The sequence below is a fragment of the Crocuta crocuta genome, unplaced genomic scaffold, assembly GCF_008692635.1.
Source record: "Crocuta crocuta isolate KB4526 unplaced genomic scaffold, BGI_CrCroc_1.0 scaffold51, whole genome shotgun sequence".
Taxonomy (NCBI): Eukaryota; Metazoa; Chordata; class Mammalia; order Carnivora; family Hyaenidae; genus Crocuta; species Crocuta crocuta.
The window spans coordinates 2,019,274-2,026,591 of record NW_027527624.1 but is presented as its reverse complement, the minus strand read 5'-3'; the positions used below and the strand labels follow the sequence as shown (position 1 = coordinate 2,026,591).

The window sequence follows — 7,318 nt, the reverse complement described above, 5'->3', positions numbered from 1 at the left end:
TGAGAAGCAGATTTTGAATAGAAACTGTAAAGAAAAAAAATCAAGCCATGGAAATATACAAGAACAAGGCATTCCAGTTTGAGGAAACATCAAGCACAAAAACATCTGTGTGCAGAGTAATTCTGGCACGTCCAAGGATACGAAAGAAGACCTTTGTGACTGAAGGAGAGAGTAGAAGGGAAAGGTCAGTAAGAAAACGGATCAGAGAATGCATGTGACTTTACATGTAATAGATAGATTTTCTCTTTATTCTGCATGAGATGGAGGCCATCTCTGATTAAAGGGGTGACACTATCTTATGTTTTAAGAGGCTCTGAGTTCAGAAAAGAAGCACTAGAGACTTTTACAGTAGTTTAGGAAACAATGGTGTTTTGGTCCAGGGTGATGACAAGGGGGTGATATGAAGTAGCAAGATGCTGAATATATTTTGAAGGTAGCACCAATGGAATTCTGTTGGTAGACAATTTGGGAGTTGACAGAGAGAATGGAGTCATTATTTATGATAGCATGGACTGAGGATGAGTTGGTTTAGGGACAAATACCAAGAACTCCGTTTGGGATATATTAAGTCTGAGACTCTTATTATATACTCGATGGACAGGTCAGATGGGCAGGTGGGTACGTGGGTTTGGGTCTGGATTTTGAAAAGATGTCTGAGCAGGAGATATCAATTGGGAGGATCGAGGTGGTATTTCATGCCATGGAACTGTGCGGAATCCCTGAGTGAATACAGATAGCATAGGGAGGAAGTACAAAGACTGAGCTTTGAACATTGCAACATTTAGACATGGGGTGGAAAAAAGGAATATAGAAGAGAAAGGAAAGGAGAGCCAGAGAGATCGGGAGAAAACAGGGGAAAGTACTGGTCTGAAGCTCAAGGTAAGAAAGCATTTTCTTATACAAGGGCATTATAAATGCTTCTTTTAGGTCAAATCTGATGAAAACTGAAAAATGACCACTGGGTTTAGTGATTTGGTGATCATGAGTGACCTAGAGAAGAGCCATTGCAGTGGAGTGAAGGAGACAAATCATGATTGAAGAATGTTCAACAGAAAGGGAAAACTTGGAGAAAGTGTTATAGGAGGTCCTTTTTGAGGAGTTTTGCTAAAAGGGAAGAAGAGAAAGGGGAGCAACAGATGAGAAGGAGAGCGAGATCAAAAGGGAGCTTTTATTTTCTCTATCTACCTTTCAACTATCTATCTATTCATCCATTCATATTTAATCCTGGGAGACATGTTTATAGGCTAAGAGACTGATCCATTAAAGGGGGGAAATGATGACTCTGAACAGAGAGGGAGAATGGCTAGAGCAATTGGCAGTGGCTAGAGCATGGTCAAGCAATGACCTTGAGGGGGGCACAAAAGGATGGGATCTAACACACAGGTGCAGAGTACGTGTTGGCTGGGAGCACTGGAATGTCAAGGTCAAGAGTCCGGATCCTGCTTCAGCTCCTTCTATTTTTGCTTTTTCTCCTTCTCTCCAAGGGCTCTGTAATCTAAATGCACATTATCCCTTTTAAGCTGGAAAATAGAGTCATACCCAAAAGAATCCAGTGAGGAAGGATGGTGATGAGGCCACAGGAATCTGCAAAGAGACATGGTTGAGCATAGGGCAGCTGGGATGTTGGAATATTTCACATTTAATATCTTTTTTTTTTTTTACCTCTTCGATATCATTTATATTTGCAAGCGGGAGTGATTAATGATTATATTTTCATAAAATAATTTCATATCTATCTGCTGTATGGGCAATGAGTTGAAAATTGAGAAAAATTTATATAATCACCAATTGTTTAGATAATGCAAGGCCCATCAACAACTTCACACTCTTTTTCTCTGGCTGAATTGACTGACTGTTTTCTCCCACTGGAAGGACACAATATGGATTTGAAGGCTTATACAGGACCCCAGATAGTCTGATACCATATCAAGGGACCCTATTGTTTGACTTTAAACATTTCCTTTTGTTCAAGGTTTCTGAGAAGGCCATTGCTAAATACGGGGAGAGAGAGGATATCTTTGGATTCTTTTGGGAAAGTTAAAGATATATTAGGAAGCTGCTGATTGTACAGAGTTCCTTAAAAATGTATCAGCTCATATGAAGGATAGTGAGCAATCAAAGGCAGATAGTTTTGATAGCCCTTACAAAACTAAACATTCTGGAATGAGATAATTACCAGTCATCTGATGAGGATTTTATCTGAAATAAAGCTTAACACATGAAGCTAATGAATTTGTACTTAAGAGACAGTTATTTAAAAATTATATATCTGTATATATATAACTAGGTACATCTAGAGATAAAGTATATTGCATATAAAAATATATGTGTATAAAATATATGTTTAACACACATTTTATAGTAAAGATTTCCTCCATAGCTACTTTATTTCTGGGACAGAATCCTTGTACTAGAGGCAATAGAGAAGAATCTTGCTCCCCTGAACTGGGAGAATGTTTCAGGCCTCCTACTTGCATGAGCCTCTTCAAGGCTCTGCTTCTGATTTTGAAACCACAATTTTGTTCTGTTTTCATTGGAGGTTTCCAAACTGATAAGTTCTAGGACTAGAAAAACATGAATGCATCCGGGCCTCTGATCACTTTAAGTATTCAGTCCAGACTGACAATTACATCATTCTAGTGTAGTCTGATGTAATATAAAACCCCAGACTCATTACATAGACTCTCCTCCCCCAGCTCAGTTCCTATTCAGACTTGAACATTTCAGGGTGTTCATTTCAGGGGCACGTCCTGCTGACTTCTCTTGTCTTGGCTTCCCTCCTGTGCCGGTTAGGTTCTGCTCTTAACCTCTCTAGGACTGGCCTCAGGGGGAATAATCACAAGTGGCCGGTGTGGTAGTAATCTGGTATGAGTGTCTGCTGGCATAGCAAATTATCCCAAACTGATCCCTTTTCTCTTACTCAATGAGTGTTTTGGTGTATTTCTTGGCAATATTTTCTCCTGAATCTTCTCTGCTGCTCACCTGATGAGGCCAGTATCTTTCCTGGGCTGGCCATATGTGACACCTCTTCTGCCCTAATTTAAATTTCTTGTAGTGTCCATCCTCTGTTTTGCTGTCCCTCTGCCCTTTCCGAAAGAAGTCTCCATGCAATGTCTTTTTAATGGTTTCCCATGGCAAGATCCATGTTTGGATTTTGAGAAACTTCTCTGGGTGTGGAAACGCAGCCTGACCCAATACATTCATTCCCCTCTCCTTTTCTCTAGGCCTTGAATTTCTTAAGTCACTTTCCTCTGGCTTGAGGTTAAAAGGAAACATCACTTCTGCTTCCCCATGAGTGTGTGTGGGTCAGCATAGCCACTGATAACTCACTCTGAAGAAACCTTCTCAGTACCTTCCATCTTTGTAGGCTGAGGCCAGTAAGTAGCTAACACTGGCAGGACCAGTTTGGGGCTGCTGCGTCCTCTCCTCCAGCCCATTTTAAACATCCTTAAGGAATGAGTTAGTATCTGTCTTCAGATGTAGGTGTACTTAGAGCTTATGGTTTTGTGCTTCACCTGAGAGAGATTAAGTTGAAGCAGGATGAATGGTCTGTAATAACCCATTGTACTCCCACATGGGAAGACACAGGGAAATAAAGATGAAACAAGTCCAAGAGAATATTTTGGTCAATGGAACCAATATACAAATATGGCAGGATAATCCTGGAACGTGAGAAGGTGGCCACTCAAGTCTGGGGGGATGACTTGGGCAGTGTACTCAGAATAAAACCTTTCCATTTCTGACTCAGCCATTCAGGCACATGTTTATTTAAAGTGATCTATAATTTCCTTTTCTAATCTAAGTTTTGACTTCTGGGGATAGCACTTAAAGACAGAAAGAGCAGCTGTATGGAAATACAGTCTGAGAACCAATGGATATTTGTAAATGGGCTCACGAGAATCTATGTTGGTTTCCCACAGTCTTATAATCTACTTATTTCCTGGGTTTTAGACATCCAGTACCATAACATACTCTCCAGGCCTCTAAAATAGTTGAGAAAAATTTACCATCCAAACACGCAGCAGATTAACTTCTAGCCTACACTGGTCCTCATAAAAAAATAAGATTTTATGGAGATTTTATGGACACATTCAAACTGCATCTGAAATGGAAGTAGAAACTTCTTAGTTTAAAAGATTGCATTGAGCTACTGGGATAAAATTATTAAAATGTTACATTCTTTTAAACATAGATGATCCTTGGTTATCTGCATCCTACGATGGCATTTATTTGTGAATTATCTCAGATTTTACAAACTTGTTTATCACGTAGGCCAACAAAGGACTGACACTGGTAAATACTGAGGTGCATTCTTAAACTGGATTCATCTATCTTAAAACCAACATTAATGGTAATAGACTGCTAGGCATTTTCTGCTTTGGCCGGCCTCAAAGGGAGACGGAAGGAGCCAGGCAAGCGTTAAAAGGTCTCGCGAGAGTCGCACTGAACTTTCAGCGGGTGGGAATGGAAACTTGGTGAGCACTCTCGCGAGACCTGAAGTGATTCCCAGCAGCAGCGCCAGAGGAAGGAGCTGCGCACCGGAAGTCCTTCATCTTGAGCTCCAGCTCCCACGCTGCAGGGGGCTTGACTTTTCTTCAACAGAGACCTTTTCCCCAGAAATAGACACCCACTTGGGCAAAGTTCCGCTTCTTGAGCTCTCTTACTCTTAAGAAACTTTCTGTCACCTGTGCCGGCCTTTGCCCCTTTCCTTGTTTTACCCTTAGTAGAAAAGAATACTTTTAGTTTCTTCCTATTAGTTTCGCTGAACTGGTTGAGTATTTCGCTCCCCAAAGTGAGGCTTCTGCCTCACGCCCCCACGTAGCTGGGAACGTGGGACCTGGGGATGTTTGGACTCCAGGGACGCTGAAGGAAGGGCAGCGACAGAGCACGAGCCCTGCTTCTGCACCTGCTACCAGAAGAGGTCCCCCTCTTCTCCCCTCCCGCCGCCGCCATGCAGCCCACCGCCTTTGTGCTTCCAATGCTTGCAGCCACTGTCCTGTGGGGAGCGGCCCCCACCCGGGGGCTCATTCGAGCCACTTCAGACCGCAATAACAGCATGGACTTTGCAGACCTTCCAGCTCTCTTTGGGGCTGCCTTGAGCCACGAGGGACTTCACGGGTTCCTTGTGGAGGCTCAGCCACGCAATGCGTGCAGCCCCATTGCCCCCCCACCTCCAGCCACGGGCAACGGATCGGTCTTCATTGCACTTCTTCGAAGATTCGACTGCAACTTCGACCTCAAGGTCCTAAACGTTCAGAAGGCTGGGTATGGGGCGGCTGTGGTACACAACGTGAATTCCAATGAGCTTCTGAATATGGTGTGGAGCAGTGAGGAGATCCAGCAGCAGATCTGGATCCCGTCTGTGTTTACTGGGGAAAGGAGCTCCGAGTACCTGCGGGCTCTGTTCGTCTATGAGAAGGGAGCGCAAGTGCTTCTGGTCCCAGACAGCGACTTCCTTCTGGGCTATTGCCTCGTCCTTTTCACAGGGGTTGTGGGATTGCTGATATTGGCCGTGGGAGCAGGGCTGACAGTTCGTTTTATCCAACACCAGAAACATCTCCAGCGGAATCGACTGACCAAGGAGCAACTGAAGCGGATTCCCACACATGACTATCAGAAGGGAGACCAGTATGATGTCTGTGCCATCTGCCTGGACGAGTATGAGGACGGAGACCAGCTGAGGGTGCTTCCCTGTGCTCATGCTTATCACAGCCGCTGTGTGGACCCCTGGCTCACGCAGACCCGGAAGACCTGCCCCATCTGCAAGCAGCCTGTTCGTAGCGGCCCTGGGGGAGGGGAGCAGGAGGGAGAAACTCCGGGGCAAGAAGGTGATGAGGAAGGGGAGCCAAGGGACCACCCTGCCACAGAACGGACCCCACTTTTGGGCTCCAGCCTTATGCTTCCCACATCCTTTGGCTCCTTAGCCCCAGCCCCCCTTGTTTTTGGGTCTTCAATAGATCCATCACCTTCTCCATCCTCCTCTTCCTCTTCTGCTGCCGTCCTGGTCTGATACGCCCCTCCCCCCCCAGCTCTGGCGACCTATTTTCACAGTCCCTGTTCTGTCTTCAGTCTAACATCGTGAGGGATAAAGGACGTTTCCACCCCGGGTATCTTTCTCCCTTACTCAACCTTATCCTTCTGAGGGGTTTGGGGGTGGAAAGGGACGGGGTCTTCACTTACTAGGTTAATAAAATTGTTTTTGTGGAATAAAAAACAAAGTTATTCAGATAAGTGTGAAAGCCACAGGTGAAAGCTGCCAAAAGCAATTTGAAAGAGCATATTTTTATAATTTGTGTCAAGGGTGAAAAATAATTAGAAACGTTATTTTAAATCACTCAGAGTCTTAAATTTACATTGGGATATTAACATTTTACATTTGGCCTTAATGCAATTTCTCCTATCTGTAAAAATTTCAATGCATTTCTTTTAACCGTTTTTTGATAGGAATGAATATAAATTGAGTAATCTACTTTTATCTAAATGTTTAATTGTCATCAGTTAATGCCTAAGAGTGTGCAGAACTGATGAAATGTCTATGTGGTCATGACAAAAAAATAACTAGGTTGTAGGTCACCTGCCCTCTGCTCTGCTTATATGTTAAATGCTCTTGTAAACATAACAGATTTAATTGTTTATAACATGCGGTCATATAGTATTCGGGTATGGCTAATTGGGGTGGAATTTTACAAGAATGAATTTTAGCTTTGTCTTTTCACGTCTTAGAACTAAAAATTCTTTTTCTTTTCTTTTTGTGTGTGGGGAAGAGTGCAAGTGGGTGAGGGGCAGAGAGAGGGGTACAGAGGATCTGAAGTAGGCTCGAGGCTGACAGGCTGACAGCAGTGAGCCTGATGTGGGGCTCGAACTCATGAGCCGTGAGATCATGACCCGAGTTGAAGTTGGGTGCTCAACCAACTGAGTGCCCCATTAGAACTAAAAATCTATTTAAATGAAGGAACCGTGCCCCATGAAATACTTTTCACCTGAGAGTAGTGGTTGTTGAGCCATATTTTCTGTGTCTGGAGCTGCCTATGTGTAGGTGCCTAAGGCAGAAGTTAGCTAATAGGGGGTTATTAAATTTGCTTTTCTCTTTTAGAAATTAAGGTCATTTTCACCTTTTAATGATTGTTAATATTAGGTTAGCAAGTTCTTATTTGTATGCCCGATTTCAGCTCACCTCAAACTTCCTGATACTGCATTGATAATACAAATGATTACTGTTATTTGGTTTAGAATGTTCTCTTTCATGCAAGCCTTGAAAGAACTCTTATACTGGAAGACTTCTATACTGAAAACAGAATCAGTAGTCATAATAAAATGT

General features: G+C 43.2%; 1 pseudogene; it reads left to right on the top strand.

Moving 5' to 3' along the window:
- The first annotated feature begins 4,584 nt into the window (after positions 1–4,584).
- Positions 4,585–6,175, top strand: LOC144238356 (E3 ubiquitin-protein ligase RNF167 pseudogene; annotated as a pseudogene).
- The last annotated feature ends 1,143 nt before the right edge of the window (positions 6,176–7,318 follow it).